Source organism: Colossoma macropomum, unplaced genomic scaffold (genome assembly GCF_904425465.1).
Source record: "Colossoma macropomum unplaced genomic scaffold, Colossoma_macropomum, whole genome shotgun sequence".
NCBI classification, from domain to species: domain Eukaryota; kingdom Metazoa; phylum Chordata; class Actinopteri; order Characiformes; family Serrasalmidae; genus Colossoma; species Colossoma macropomum.
This window is the reverse complement of record NW_023494792.1, coordinates 35,747,758-35,764,386: the sequence shown is the minus strand read 5'-3', so window position 1 is coordinate 35,764,386 and position 16,629 is coordinate 35,747,758. Positions and strand designations below refer to the sequence as shown.

The following is a 16,629-nucleotide window of genomic DNA, read 5'->3' as shown; positions in this document are numbered from 1 at the left end:
AGTTGAGAGAGTATAAAATTATATTTGCTTTCTCATTGGATGATGAGGTAGGGATTAAGGTAAGTTCATGGCAGGCCAAGTTCTTTGGGCAGTCCTGATCTAGAGGCCAATAAATACTAATAAAAACTGTGTCAACTAGCAACAAAACAGCCCATCCCCAAATATCACTCCACCTCAAAGCACTTGCCTTTCAAAATTTACTTCCACCTTCAAGATGCATCATCGGAAGAGGGATTTTTCTACTTTTTAAACTCTTTAAACCCTGCTGTGGAGACTACTGAGGCATGCTGCGGGAGGCGTTCAGGCATGTTTACAACAGATGTATTGATGATTACATTTTACATTTTGGTTGGAGTGTCCCTTTAACTATGTCCATCTCACGCTACTAGAAAGCAAACAGCTTTCACAGATTCTAAACTGCCACAACAATGTCGAACAGCTTCTGGTTTAGCGTGAATGTTTATTTTTTTCTCCACCAACTTTTTCAAAGTTTCTGAATTTCAGAAACCAATTCAGTCCTTGAGATGTAAACAGTCATTCACAGTGGTGGTTTATTGTGGAGAAACTTACAGACTCACATTTCTTTACCATGGTGGTGATAGGAACCAGGGATCACAATGTCTACAACACAAATATAGCCATTTTATTTACTATCCAAAAGCACCTGTTAACTTACACATGTATTCTGAGTCTTTTAGATGTAATTATAATGATGGTAAAATAGTCATAAATCTGAAATAAGCTTTTTTGGAGCCTTTTTTGCCTTAGAACACCCTGCATGTACCCCTCCAGCATGAATGGATTTAAATTAATTGATTAAAATACTTTTTAAGAAAAACTTTATCATATAATAATGTCTCAGACATCAAGCAGCATAAATCTAACCATTTCATGTAATAACGTTCTGTGAGGGAGCTTTTAGAGGTGGACGTCTGGTTCCTGTCACCACCACGGTGAATAGCTTCTCTAGAACAGAGCATTTCACACCAAACCACTCTGAACGGCTTTCTTTACACCTGAACTATTTAATTATGTAGATTTTTTATTTTTGAAATCGATGGGAGTTCCCCTTTAAAATGCTTTTGCTGGGCTCCCACTGCTATAAGCTACTTTAAGAAGGAGGCTGGTTGAGGTAGAAACTGTGCTTTTGTTTCACCACAGGGGGCGAAAAACTCTCCGGATAGAGAGAGAGAAGGAAAGAGGGAGGAGGGAGAGAGGGAGCGAGAGGGAGAGAGGAGGGAGGAACAATCACAGGCTTTTCCTCTGCTGGTCGTCTACTTTGTTGGCTCTTTCTGCTCGTGTGTAAACTGACTGGAACACACAGACGGGTCGCAGCTCGAGGTGTTTGGATCCACTGAACTCTGATTTAGTTCAGGCTGAAAGGCGAGATCTTCTTCATCGTCATCATCATCATCATCATCGTCAGTCAGTCAGCAGGAGAAACACGGTCAGTTTTCCAGGAGAGGAGAGCGGCGGTGATCTCCCTTAGGTGTGAGAGTCCTCTCTGTCTGAACGTACCTGTGAAATATCATGTGATCAGCTCTCTGGGGAGGAGGGAGAGAAGGTGGAGGAGGTGGAGAAGTAGTCTGAGCTCTCTGGTCGATGAGCTGTCGGCGCTGTACAGTTCAGTTCGGCTCAGTTCACAGAGTTTCTGCGGATTTAAAGCCACGAACCTCATCGCCTCACAGCACATTGGAGGAGGAACAGACTGATTTGAAATCCAGCTGCCAGTTTGGGGAGAAAATAATGTGAAGTTTTTGAGCTCACAGGTTGCTGTGCTGGCTGCCAGTGTGAGCAGAGAGTCTCTCAGTCAGCTTTAAGTGGAGGTAAGTTCGGCTTTAACTTTGTTGTTTTGGCTGTTTGTCTGTTAAAACAAGCACGAAGTTTTTACTACAGCCCCTCTCAGTCGCCCTGTCTGTCTCCTTCAGCTCGGTCAGAGCTCACTCGCTCAGGGGCGGTTGGTTTTCTAATGAACGAGCTGTTCAGAGCGGGTCAGCTGTGTGTACGTTAGCCTACAGACTAGCGCTGCTGCTGCTGGTCTGACTGTGTTCATCGTTTGTAAACCCCTCAGAGACTCACTTTTGTGTATTGTAGTCTCATGTTTCCTGTTTCTGCAGTCGTTATTAGACTTTTTACTGCTTTTTAAAACAGATATCTGTTGTTTTAGTGTCGTACATCCTGGTGTTATCGTAAACAAGTTTCACAAAAGCCGAGTAATTCGGTCGAGCTGTGTCCCGCCTAGAGCTGGCGATAATGCTAAAATGTAATATCACGATACTTTAAGAAGTTTTCACGATACTCGATATGGCACAATGTATGTTTTTCTGACATTTGATAAATTGTAAAAGATAAAATAGAGCCACGTTTGAAATACTATCAAAAATATGAACAGTGGTTTGTTTTCAACGTCACACACTGTGCTGCACTCTGTCTATTTAAACAGTTCTCTGTAGTCAAACAAAAAACATGTATTTGAATACTGACTATATCTATCATATGCTCTGAAAAGTATATTTTGACATAATTATTCACAATAAAGGTAAATATTGTCATATTGCCCAGCTCTAGTATGCCTCCCAAAGCTTTTGTGTTTTTTTTGTTTTTTTTTCTAGATCCTTCTATACATAAACACGGTCAAAACCAACAGTCTTTCTGCCATCCGTCAAAGAAGCAAGCTGGTTTTTAGCGCCAGAAAGTCATACATAGGGACTTGAATATTTTACTTACATTTCAAAACAACAGCTTGTTCCAGACTACAGGGAGTTTTAAAGGCGTTATTCACGTTATCCGGCTTAGGTCCTTCTTATATTGCAGTTCCGTGAAGGTTTAGTTCTGCCTTCACCCTTGTTGCTTTTTACATGATGTTTCAGTTGGCATTTTTCTTAAACATTCTTCATTCTTGTCTTACTAGCTCAACCACCCACTTTCTGAGCCGTGTCTCAGTGAGCCGTGCCTTGTTTATCCTTCCACTTTTATGCTCAGTTACATTCAGTCTGCATCGGGAGGCTTTTTGTAATAAAAATGAAATATAATGAGGCTCTAATCTCATTGCTATTTATTGCGTAACTGAGTAGTAGCAGTAATGGTTTTTGCTTATGAAATTCCCGTGGCTCTATTATGAATATAATTGAAATTTAAGGCCTTTTTAGTGCCTGCAGCATAATGTGTTTGGTAGTGATAAACATGCTGGATAAAAATGTTCTTATAACTGGCCTCTGTGAGTGGCTGAGATACACATCTTATTGCCTGGGATTTATGTTCGTGTTTAAGGGGAGTGTAGACCTTTGGATGTTTCCCATAATGTTTGCTTAATCCTAACCTCACAACCTGAACTCCATCTCCAAATCCTGTTATATCCCTGGAGCAGGGGAAAGGTGTTGTGTCTTAACTTGGGACTAAGTTGATTTTAGTCATAGTAGAAACCAGCAGGTGACACCACAGTCGTATTGCCTCAGTTTGGACTTGAAGAATGACTGAGCTTTAATGTGCTTATAAACTTGTTGAACATTGACCAGGTGGTTGTCAAGGTCACTTCTTTGGTTTCCTTTTCAGCCAGACACTGCTGTGTGCATTTTCATTTTCAGTTCTGTGTTAATCTTGAGGCTGTCCTTGAGCAGGCTCAGCAAGAAGTGAAATATGATGCCTCCTCTTTAAATGAACTGAAAAGTTGTCTCTGGCCTAGTCTGTAAGAAATGTTTCTTATTATAGTCAAGCTTAAGCTCATAAGACTAATCGAATAGCTTTATAGTCCCCAAATCCAGGCACTGTCCAGGCCAGTGGTCTTCAAATATGTGTACATTTTGGAGCCTGTGGATTCTGCTAAAAATGAATTAATTTATAATCAATTAACAAGTATTTCTTGGTATCAGATAAAAATGATTACCAATGCAGTTGTGGGCTCCCGGGTGGTGCAGTCACCTAAGCGTTCAGGCCCTGTCATCGGCCGATTGCGATGCCGCAGCCAGGAGTCCAGTAAAGCATAGTTGCTCTCGCCCTCTCTGGGTGGGTAATATTACCTCTCCTCCCATCACTCATCATGATGCTAGTCAAGATGGACATCTATGAGCTGACATAACAGAATTATCAGTAAGCGTTCTCCACGCATGTTCAGCTGTGGCATTAGCACCGGGGAAACCTAGCTAACTGGTGGAATTGGCCATAACTACATTGGGAAGAAACTGGGTGAAAGAGAACAGTAAAATGAAGTATATTTAAGAACATGAGCCTCATGGGCTCATAAAACTAATGCTGCGTTCATTGTCTGAAGATGCTTGGCAAACACCTGTGGAAGACCTCTGTAGATATGCAAAATATGAAGATTAAGTCAAAAGATTACAGATCATGAAAACAGTTTTCATTCGTGATAAAGTGCCTTTTGCCCAACAGATGACGTTGAGGTCGAGTTCGAGTTCGTGCCTAGAGTAGAACAATTTGTGGAAAACATCTAATTGTGTTTTTTCTGACCAGTATTGGTTGTGATTTAAATGGGATTATTGTTGTTTTGCTCTCCTTCAATTTTTGCTATGAAAATGAATAATCATTCAGCTCTACTAAAATATTGTGTGTACCATTGCCATAGATACAGGGTGTTAGAAGGGCCAAGTTAAAATAGATTTTGTGGAGAACTTTGAAAATTAATTGCATTAATTTTGAAAGCAGCAGTTGTCACTGTAGTGCTTGTCTATGGAGTAGGTTGCTCTTCAACTGTGACTTTTAAAAACAAGTCTGAACAAAGTACTTGATTGTGACTGATTGTGGCACTGGAGGGGCACTGAACCCAAACAGCTTTAAGCGAAGAGGGCTAATCTGAGAGTGCAATGGAAACATCTGGGTTGATTTGTCCAAGCTTGGGCTGAGTGGTGCAGAGACTGAGGAGAGATTGAGGAGAGGAAGTGCTCATGCCCTCCTAAGGTCAGAGAGCGGCGGTCCGGTGCTGAGATTGAGCGAGCTTTTCGTTTTTTTCCCTTGCCCTGTCTTCCTTCATCTCTGGGAGAGATCATGAGTAATGCCTCTGTTTGTTTGTCTTTCATGCCGAGAAACATGAAGACCATGCACAGTGGCCCCATTCATGTGTTTCCTGTGTGTGTGTGTGTGTGTGTGTGTGTGTGTGTGTGTCCGTGTCCTCGCTCCATTCTTGCCTCTGTGCAGCGGTTAAATGTCTGTTCTTTGTATATACTGATTTTCATGAAGCACAAAAAGCAGTTGGACTAGTAGAGTTTACACTGCATGTGCGTGCATGTTTATGCGCTTTTGTCCAAGCTGCACGACCAGTGGGCCTCTCGAATAATCTGTGGACTGGATGCTCATTCGGTCAACCTCACTTCCTGAGCAGCCCACTCAATTATGAGCTAATCGAAAAGGCCTTGCTCTGCTCTTTGGACCTTTTTAGTAGGGATTGTTTACAGTGAGGGGCAAGGCTGATCTAAGGGTCAGATCTCTGTGTGGGTAGAAGTACTGATAGCAGCGTGGCTCTAAAATGGTAAACAAGACCAAAACAAGCACTTTAAACACTTTATAATGTGACTGTAAGCACTGTCTTGTGTTCACAGTAGTATTGCAGAGAAAGATAAAGGCATATTTGTTTTGTGTAGGGCTCTCACTATTGATTATATTGGTAATCAATTAGGCTACTGATTATTTTTGCGAGTGGTCGAGTGATCAGAGTTTAAAAAAACAGCTTTACATGAGGAGTAACAAACCAACTGTAGTCCTGTAAAGATTCAGAAACATTTTATTGGAGAAATGCAAGTAAATCAAGGTTTTATAAAGGGAAAAGGATGAAAAAATGTAATTGGTAACATGACATTAGGTGTAGGCAATATGATATTTATTGTTACTGCGATAGGCTTCTATACTTGCTTTTCTATGTTTTTATGAATGTTTGTGTCAGCAACAAATCATAATGGAGAAAACTTTTGATACTGGCACAATTCCCATAGCAGTGCAGCCCCAATTACATTGCAAGTAGACTGGTAATCAATGTTATACGCCAGTTCAAGTCCCCACTGGTTCATATTTTCTTTAACTGGTCTTGTTTACGTTGTAACAAAATGTAGGAAACTTTTGGTTTTGCCCCCAAATGCTGACCGACCCCTTCCGCCCCAAATTCCATTAGAATATCTCCTCCTCCATGACATTTTATTTTTTTTTCTTCAGCATGTGATGCTGCAGAAATCATCTTGTCAGTATGAAAAGAGCTGGAAACGTTGCCTTCTCGTGTGCGGCAGCTCTAATGGCTCGCTGTGAGCGCTAATTCAGGCCTGTGTCGAGCAAATGGATATTCTTCTGGCGGATTGTGTTAAGCACAATGAGAAAGCAAACAAAAGGTCAGAGTGTGCTGAGGAGATGGCGCTGGCACACAATGGGGCAGACAAGTGCAATTTTCTCCTCAAATTAAGTTCATTTCCTTCCAGCACATAGCTTCTCTTCACTGCAGTTAATTGCTGAGGATGAGATGATGGCGAAGTGCGGAAGAGGGACATGTCTGGACATGCCGAGATGCAGCAGCGATATCTCCGCTGATTTGAGTTTGTTCACTATCGTTTTTCTTCTCCACTGGCTCTCATGGCCTTGTGGGTCAGTTTTATTCTGGACAGTGATGATATCACACCTCACTTTACTAAGTTCTAGCTAGAATCACCCATCAGAATTTACCAGTGTCTTGGCTGCAAAGGTGACCTGTAGTACACATAATGTGGTTAATAGTATGTGGTTCTATGTCAAAGCTTGTTGAACGTTGTTCTGTATAACACCAAAAAGGGTTCTGTTGTTATGATGTTAAGCTTGCAACAATAGAAGAATCCTTTTTGGTGCTATATAGACATTTCAAAGAACTATTTCACCATGCAAAGACCCCTTTAAGAATGAAATGGTTCTAGAATGTTTCTGAATAGAACTATTTTCTTTACTGAAGAGCTCTTGAAGAACCATCTTTTTGAAAATGTGTACTTCAATACATTAAGGTTAAACTGCTGAATGTTATCTTTAATTGAGGTTATTGCATCTGCGTTGGTTGAATGAAGGAATCATAGCCCTTTTTATAGACAGTTTCAGTTTTAACGTAGCCTGATGATGCAGAACTGTGTGACTTAGTTGGTTTTGGTTCGGTTTGGGCTTGGAGAACCTTAATTATCTGAAACTTTTCCTCTTTTCTGAAACTTTTCCTCTTTTCTTTCTTCTGAAGAGAAATTCGACTCATTCTCCCTGGGCTGCTGTCGTTCTTCAGGTTGAGAAATTCCTACTAATTTACAGCTTCAACTGTAGTCTGCCATTGAAGGGACTTTTTTTAGAATGTAGTTTCTAAAATGCTGACTCAGTGTTTGACTCTCAGTCATGCGCGCACGTTGTCATTGTCTGGTTTTTGTCTGGTTTCGATTGGGCTGATACTGTAAGTGCTTTAAGTGAGTCCTAAAAGCATAACGTGAGTCAGTGAATGGACATGCCTATAATGTTGCGGGTGGATGTTGTGTGTTTGGTGTCATTGTGCCCTTGATTAAGTCACTGTAGTAATAGTGCTGGGCCATAGAGTTCGTGGAATCAGCCTGGCCTTGTCTGCGCTTGACTGGTCTCGTTGTCGGCCAGCAGGCCTCTTGGGTCCAGTTCTGTTTTTGGGTCATTCTACAGAAACGTCCACTTTTCTGTTTATCCATAGGTGTCACTGGTGTTACTGACCGTCATTGGTGTTACACATAAGAAAGGTGACCCCAAAGACAGTAACACCAGTGACATTTTTAATGGAAAATGCATTTTACAAAATGGCTGCTACAGAGCATCAAACCCCATGTCAATCATGGAATATCCACTGAAATATGTAATTTAATCCATTTGTATTCTATTTTTTCACAACTACCTAAGAATAAAGTCGGTCACACCAGTGACTTCAACTTAAAGCTTAATATGAAATCATGAGCTAAATGAGAAAATCTTGGATAACTGAAAAGACGCAGTGGACTAACTATGTGCTTTTCTTCATAGATCCTCAGAAAATAGGTAAAAGGAAGTCAAGTGATGTCATCAGTGTGATTTTTTTGTTACACAGTAACACCAGTGACCCTGGGGGCAACAACTTTCATCATGTATTTTATAATATTTATTTAGTATTTGTTTTCTTTGTCATTTAATTCATATATTCCAGAGTCCTGTATAGATTATTGCAGTTAAAATAGCAGGAAAAGTTTTTTACTTCAAAATATGGCACTCCTTTACACATGACTGTGGGGATGAGCACTTCTGTGGTGCTTGTATTTCTATGTAATTGATTTACAATGACCCTTTTGCTGTTGGCACAAATTCTGAACTGCAGAAAGAAAAAACAATTGTGTAATATTGAAGATGGTCAGCTAATTTCTGTATTAACGTAGCAAGTGAAAATCATTGTGCTGTTCTTGGAGTAATATTTGACCATTATGTTGAATAACAATCAATTTTCTTTGAGTTTCAGGCTGAATCTCAGCTGTTTGTGTGCTGTTACCATGAAGTTAGCTTCTTATTTGAATTTTCTGTTCCACCTTATATTCTGGTGCATCTAGGCAACAGTACAGTGGAGTATCTGCTCCACCGTTAAGGGTGGGATAGAAAATTAAAAAAAAATAATAAAATTGAGGCTTAGAAAAGACATTACATGGTTTACTTGAAGCCTGTGACAGACATATTAGCTTATATTTTACATTGTAGCAGTTTCACGGTGACTCTTTTAGTAAAGAGTCCTGCTATAGAGCTGCTGCTCCTGTTGTCTATTTCGAACAACCCACTGATTAAGCTACTGCTGGTATTCATGGTCAGTGATGTGCGAAGAACTTCCTGAAAGCCTGGAGTGGGGGTGCACAACTCCGGTTCTGGAGGGCAGGGTTCAGCACAGTTTGGTGATTTACCTGCTCAAACAAACCTGATTCAACTGATCTGTTATTGCCAGGTTTAGTGGGTATGTTTGAGTAGAGGGACTGTGCTGGACACTGGCCCTCTAGTACCAAAGTTGTGCCCCCCCCTTGCCTAGAGTGACATTTTATTTCTCATGAATTTGGCCCCACTCATTGGAAATCCAAAACGTGTTTGGCTGATTTCTCTGTCACGTTGTAATTATGCTAACCAATAGGAGAGCTTACTTAGCTCTATCTATGTACATACCACTGAGGAAAAACAATTCCTGATTGGCCAATTTTCTGCTGGACATTTCAAGAATTATTTCCACCCAAAACTGAATAATGAATCAAGTGCAGATCTGTAGTACTTGCAGACTTTAAATAAAAGAATGATTCTATTGAATGAAAACGAACAAAAAATTAGGCATGCATTTTTTTCCAGAAGTCATTTGGCCTTCTCTGAAGGCCGAGAAGGCCCTGAGGACTCCCCTCTGCCATGTTCATCCCGACTTCCTCCAGTCACATCTATGTATTCAGTATCTCTGAATTGAACCAAATCATTTGCAGTGAAATCATTTGAAGATTCAAAAGTACTTGTGAGATCAGAGATTTACACTCCTGACTGCACATGCACGATGGCATGCTTCCTGTCCACTTTATCTACTTAATTATCAACCCGGGCTGATGTAGAGTGTTATCACACTGACAGATGAAGTGAATGACCCCAGTGACCTCTACTGTCTGTGTGTGAGTGAGAGCGAGAGGGGCGTTTGGAGTGAAACTCTGCTGACTGTGGGGTTGATTAGCAAGCTGTCTCTGCAGGTCCCCGAAGAGTGTGGGTGGTGCCAGCAGGTTAGTGTGTACTGGGTTATTAATGGTGTGAGTGTGTGTGTGTGTGTGTGTGTATGTGTGTTAGGTGTGAGTGTGTGGGTGGTACTCCGGGGGTGGGTGTTAGCAGTGCCAGTGCAATCAGCTGCAGGTGAGATTACACTTGTTATTCTGTGTGTGTGAGTGACAGCTGTTCTGCTGTTCAGATCTCTCTCTCTCTCTCTCTCTCTCTCTCTCTCTCTCTCTCTCTCTCTCTCTCTCTCTCTGTTTGTGTCACAAACAGTGACACTCCCTCAATTCCCTGCTGTACCTTTTGTCTGCTTTCTCCGTATAATGTTCTCATTGCCATTCTGCGTGTTCTGAATGATTTATCAAGCCTAGGCGAATTAAATCTGAGCATGGCCTTCTTGGACTACACATTTTATCTTTTTATTTATCTGCTTATCATTACTTTGCTGCGTGCCATGACAGTCCCTTCCTAGTCTTGATTCCAGCTGTCAGCAGATCCACAGTGCTACTCATGTCCAGTGAACTGCAGCTTAAAGTGAAGCAGAACAGAACCTACTACATCTGCAGGTTAGTTGTTTCCATGCTGAGCTTTGAAGGAAAGTTCCAGTGTTTTTCAGCGTAATCTCTGTTTGTCGCATTTGTTGTGTACAGCTGATTACCATAGACGGCAATTTTGATGCGTTTTCCTGTAATTAGCAAAGGACAGAAACCCTGTTCATTTAAATTACATTCATAAAAGAAGCCATTGGGCAGTTGCTGAATTGTAATCAGTAAACATTTATGCAAAGCAGCACTTTAATTAAAGCATGTATAAAAGTGTTATTCAAACACTTACAAACACCATATAATTTGTTCTTTTAAAGATGGAACTTCCAGAGGGAAGACTTTGTGGTTATATGTTACCAACGTAGTGATATAAGCTGTGGGTGGAGTTTGTACAGCCTTCTGGCCTGATTGCATATGGATACCTGAAAACCTTGGAGAATGTGAAAGCGGCCAGTACAGTAAGCATCCAGAATAGGCGATGGTAGGACAGTCTTCCATCCTAAGACTTGTATTGTTAGAATAGTTGTATTTCAGATCATCACAGAGTTGCCCAATGACTTCTATTATAAGAGAAAGTGTTAATAGGACTTTACAGTCAGCAAGTTTTCAGTTCTTTTCTAAATACAGAGAAACAAGAACTCAGAATACTATTGTCGGGTTTTAATTTCACGTTCGGGTTCTCACAGCCCACCTCCCACTTTTAAGATTTTACCCTCCATTTCCCCCTGCTTTCGTTTTCCTCCTGACTTAATTCTTCACTGCTTTCAATACCTTAAATTGTTTTTTAATCTGGCATGCTGGAGTCACCCACTCGGCGCCAAGCTCCACGAGGCCTATGCTTGAGAAAATGGGACATAAACTGTGATTTAGCAAAGTGCAGTTTGGTGCAATCGTAACAATGTTTAATTTGCCACATGTTGAATATGTTCTAAGTGCAGAAATAGAGTTTTATTGTTAAACAAGTGAAGACTAACATCTCATCAGCGCAACACAGTGTGTTAACAGTGCAGTATGGAAAGTTCTCCAGACTTAAACATTTAAAGTTATGTTCAGAATCATTATTTGATTAATAAGTTCAGTAAAACAGAATGTAACCTTTAATTTTGGAAGGCTGATTATTTTATTATAGCCTATTATTTTATATTTTATTTATCTGCGATTTAATGGCTTTTATTGTCTTTGCATAGTAACCGGTGCTGTCCTGTCAGGTTTTATTCTGCACTTTGTGTGGTGGATGGGTTTGCTCGGGTCAGTTTTTGACAGAATTTGTTATACCATGGTCAGTTTTGGACTCAAAACGTGGTGTAGTTCGGATTGGCTTCGGGTCAGATTTTTTTCAAGATTGGTTTTGGTTCGGATTCAAAAAATGATGACGTTGGTCAGGTCAGGTTCATACAGAGTTTTGTTGGGCTTGGGTTGGGTTCAGACTCAAAACGCCCTGCTGTGTGTGTTGGGTCAGATCTGGCGGGGACAGAAACTTCTCAGACTGTATTTGGTTTTGGAATTTCAGGCCTGTTTAAAGTTCTGAAAGAAAGATATATGAATTGCATGTGGTTATCTACGGTACAGTACAAGTGTGGAGGATAGCGTAGGTTGAAAAAAACAGAATGGGCCTCTTTCGTCAGCTGTTCTTAAAAAGAAATTTCTTTTTAAAGCCCACTTACGCAGTTTTTGTTTTGATTCTGACATTCAGCAATGTTTTCTTATTTGGGATTTGATCTTAGGTAAGAACAGAATCTACACACTTAAGAGCACAAAGGTGTGAACAGTGCTGCGGTTTAAGAACACATCATGGATCTGATGAAGACTTTTTCTTAGGACCTTTCTCAAGAATAAATTTAGGGAAAAACTTTGGAAGATATTGGAGAATGAGACCCATTGTCTTAAAGATGGAGGACATTCTACCCACAGTGCTATTGTAACACGTTCCATTTATACACCTGGAAGTTTGAAGGTCAAGGCTGTAGTCTCGATCTGTGTTTGTTTGTTTTGTTGTATATTAAATGCAGTGATCTTAGTAGAACACCATTTTTAAAACGCAAAAGCCAGAACTCACATACTGTGCGGCTCACGTTTCTGTCCATCTTTAGTCAGTTATTTGGAACCTCAGTGTCTTTAGAAACTTCCAGCAGGGCTCTCATTTTCTCCAGCATGTTTTCATTCAGGAAAAAAAACACAGTTTGGCAGGAGAGCTAGAAGAGGTAAGAGCCTCTATTCAGCACTGCGCTAATGTCAGTCAAGTGCTTCTGGTTTGCAGGACTTCAAAGGAGCAGCTTCGCGCTGTGTTTAGCTCCATCTGATTTGGGCGTCAGGTGCTTTTGCATAACGGCGTGCTTTGATAGAAGCTTTCTTCGGCTCAGTCAAGGTGTTATGCATGCCTTACGTAAACACAGCTCTGGGGCCACAGAGGAGAAACCTCCACACCTCAACTTTCCCTCAGATAATGAAGGCAAAGCGGGATAAGAAGAGGAGAGCCATAGGCTGCGTTAATTATTTAGAGCTCAGTGTTTTTGCAGAAATTTCAGGTAACGTTTGCTGCTGGGCTGGTGAGCTGTTGTTTGTGTGTGAGTGTAATGCAGTGGTTGGTGGAAGTTTTAAATTACTAAACACTTCAGTATCCAGTTGCTGCATCAGTATCTCATACACACATGGTGCTTAGTAGCTCAAGGTAACAAAAAAACTGAATCTTGCGGCACATAATATATAAAGCTTTCATTGTTCATAGAGGCGGTGTAGCTAGTTATCTACAGAACAATCCACTTATAATGAGGAAATCAACAGATTGCGTGCAGAATTAGTGATACGCTAAGACGGTGGTTCCTAATCCTGGTCCACACTTAAAAAAAAAAAAAGAAATTGCTTATTCAAGGGTTCTTTAGTAAAAACAATGGTTCTATATAGAACCATGAGCACTCAAAGAACCATTTCCATGGTAAAATGGTTCTCAGATTGATGGAGAATGTGTTATATATTGTTCTGTGTAGGGTTCTATATAGCACCAAAAAAGATTCTTCCTTTGTTACAAGGTCACGTCAGAACAATAGCAGAACCCTTTTTGGTGCTTTGAACCTTTTACAACACATTCTCAGTTAATCTGAAGAAGCATTTCACCATGCAAAACCATATAAACATGCAAATGATTCTTTGACTGCTCATAGTTCTATATAGAATCACTGGGCCTCATTCACCAACCATTCTTAAGAAGAAATTTCTTCTTAAAACCCACCTACGCAGTTTTCACGATGATTCTGACATTCACCAATGTTCTTATTTGAGATTTGTTCTTCAGTGAGGACAGAATCTACACACACTCGAGCACAAAACTATGAACATTACTACGGTTTAAGAACACAACGTGAATCTGACGTAGACTTTTTCTTAGGACTTTTCTCAACAACAAAGTTAAGAAAAAACTTGGTGATATTGGTGAATAAGGCCCTTTGCATTTACTAAAGAACTGGCTTTTGGTGCTATAGAGAACCCTTTTCAAAAAGGTTCTGTATGGAAGCATCTACAGCATATTCTCCAATAGTCTGAAGAACACTTTTACAATGCAAAGAACTATTAAATCATGTAAAGGGTTCTTTGAGTGTTGTTGGTCCTATATAGAACCAGTTTCTTGACTAAATGACCCTTAAGGAATCATCATTTTTAATAGCGTTGACTTTTGTGAGTCTTCCAGTATTTATTTATTTATTTATTTATTTTTTAAATTACAGTTAAAGACTGCTGCCACCTCCTGCTATGGAGATTGATTTTCTTTTCATGCAGACAGAGGAAAACAGCTGTCCAGGTCAACTTTTCACAGAAGACGAGAGGCGATGGTGAGCTGAAGGAAAGTGATAGTCTGTTGGCTTTGGTTTGGCGCTAGTCATTCAACGTTGGCTTGGTTTGTCAAAGTCCTTAACAAAACGTGCTGGACAATGGGCCTCCAGCGTTAAGAACCACTGCTCTAAGAAAATATTATGCTTTGACTTAAATAAATATTTAGTGTAGCATGCATGACTTTGTATCAGGAATTCCATCAATATTAATCCCTTCCCGTTTGGATTTCGTTCATATTAAACATAAGCCTAACCTAAAATAACTCTTCCCCAGCATCTCATTCATTATGCTCTGGATCAGACCTTTATTTACGTTGTGTCCACTTGAAATTGTTCATCTACTAATTAATCCTGTTTTCAGTCAGGATAAACAGTGTGCAGTAGCATGGTTTCAAGGCTGCATATTTGTTTTGTTTTCTTTTAATGTGCGCTTGGCATAATAACTCATTTTATAATTGGGGCATTGGTTGTGCATTTCAACTAATCAGCTTTAGGAATGTCTCATCCTGTCATGTTAGAAGAGATTATAAGGGCATACATGCTTCTTACAGAGATATAAGCCATTGATTTTGAGTACATTCAAAGCAGTATGCTCTACCTCCATTACATGTAAAAGTAGGGCAGAATGGATAATAGAGAAAAAGCAAATATTTGGATTGATAATTACAGTTAAGGGACGTTACACATTTCTACAGTCGTGTGTAAAAGTTTGAGCACCCCGGTCAAATTCCATGTTTTGTTGATTCTCTAAATGAACAATAAATAAAAATAAATAGAATTAAATAAAATAAATGTGGCCTTTTCCAAAGGAAACATTTTATATTTTGTTTTGTTAAACTCAGCAAATAAATAGAAATTGAACACTGAAATCCACAGAAAAATGCCATGTTTAAGTCTGTAACCGAAGTGTACTTTCACTTAGTAAATCAACAAAAGATGTCATTTAACCAGCGGTGTTGAAACTTTGAATACAGCTGTAAATGTTTTTTTTTTTTTTCCAGCTTATTTAAAATCATGGCTTAAAAAACAATTAAGAATGTCACTGTAGTATGTTGATCATTTTAACACCTGGCATCGATCTTTATTTTGTATTGTCTTGTACTGTTTTGAATGTATCCTTCGTGTTTTATGCAATTTTATGAGTGCTACCTGTTCAGGGACTACGGTTAAAGATTAACCAAATTGCCTAAACTGTTACAATAATGTGCACTGTTCCTATAAAGCTTACCCATTTTTAGGAGTAACCATAAAATGCCTTTTATGCCTGCTTGAGATCTCTCAGTTGCACTTTTTTTTTGTCAGTGATGTTGCTGGAATGTCTTTCAATGGAAATGTGTTTGATTTAACAAATCGGAATCAAGCTAGATTTTCGTCTTTTGTAGGTTAGAGAGCAAGTAAACATTTAAAATGGCTTTTTGTTGTGCGGTCCATTTTATTTCGGCACAGGCATCTTTGTGGAGAATTGTTTTCACAGCAGGGGGTTCTCACCCCTCCACTTACACCCCTCATTGCCCACTAGCAGCTCAACACAGTCACAACATTTCACACACAGACGTCAGTGCCCAAGTTACAGGAAAAAATGTTTTATTTGATCATAGTAGTTCAAAATGTCCAAGTAAATTTCCATTGCGCTGGCACAATGCCCACTAACAAACATTGCCAAAGTATGTGACGCTCAGATGCTGCTGTTTGTTGGAGCCGTTGGATTACTCACAGAATAGAACAGCCAATCAGAGTGACTGGTTTGGTTTCGCACCCTGAGGGACATTCTGCAGAACTTCATCTGAATTATTAGTGAGCTTTTTGCCCTGTGTGTTTAGCTGAGTTTGACACAGTATGGACGCTGCTAAAGGGAAGGCGTTAACTGCAGCCTTTTATGAATAACTAAGTGCAGAGGCCTAAATAATTAATTGTGCAGTCCTAGACAAAAACCCTCCTTCATTAAGGATGTCAAGGACTTGAGGGGGATTCCCAGAGTCATTTATTTAGATTTTAACCCCGGCATTGTGAAATAAAATGCGTGCAAGACCATCTCGTTCTGCATCAGTAGACCAACCAAAGCCGTCTGTTTTTACCTCTGAAAAATCTGCCCCAAATACACAGATTGACAGATGGCTAATTCAAGGATTTATACCTCCGCTCAGGATGTTTTCATTTTGCAGTGTTTTTTTTTCTGTATTTTGTCCGTTCTGGCTGTCTCCAGGTTATGAGGGATTTGACAAAAGCTGCTTAAGGTGCCTGCTGGGTGGCCCTTTGTGTTTGGGACGTGTAACAAGGGCTCTCTGCTTGATTAAGATGCATTCAAGCAGGGGATTTAATTTGAGCACGAACATGAGCAACGTCGCAGCTAATCCTCAAAGAGCCCAATTTCCCCACGTCTAAAACCACCGCTAATGTTTCATCCTGCCACGCGCTGTCAATAACCCTGTGGGATAAAGCCTCTTTTTGTCTCATGAAAGAGATAGGTGGGGTATTTTGTGAATGAAATATTAATTATGGTTTTGTTGCTGCTCCGAAGTGGGATATTATTTGTTTAAATGTGTGTTATTGAAGAATTTTGGAAA

At 40.0% G+C, this 16,629-nt stretch overlaps 1 protein-coding gene across 3 annotated transcripts in view; it reads left to right on the top strand.

Annotated features, from left to right (window-relative positions):
• The first annotated feature begins 1,211 nt into the window (after positions 1–1,211).
• plxnb2a (plexin b2a) overlaps positions 1,212–16,629 on the top strand; it is a 169,326-nt gene continuing 153,908 nt past the window's right edge. For all 3 annotated transcript variants that reach the window (XM_036576978.1, XM_036576979.1, XM_036576980.1), the window contains exon 1: positions 1,212–1,826. The gene's annotated coding sequence lies outside the window, so the exon portion shown is untranslated. The remainder of the gene's footprint in view (positions 1,827–16,629) is intronic.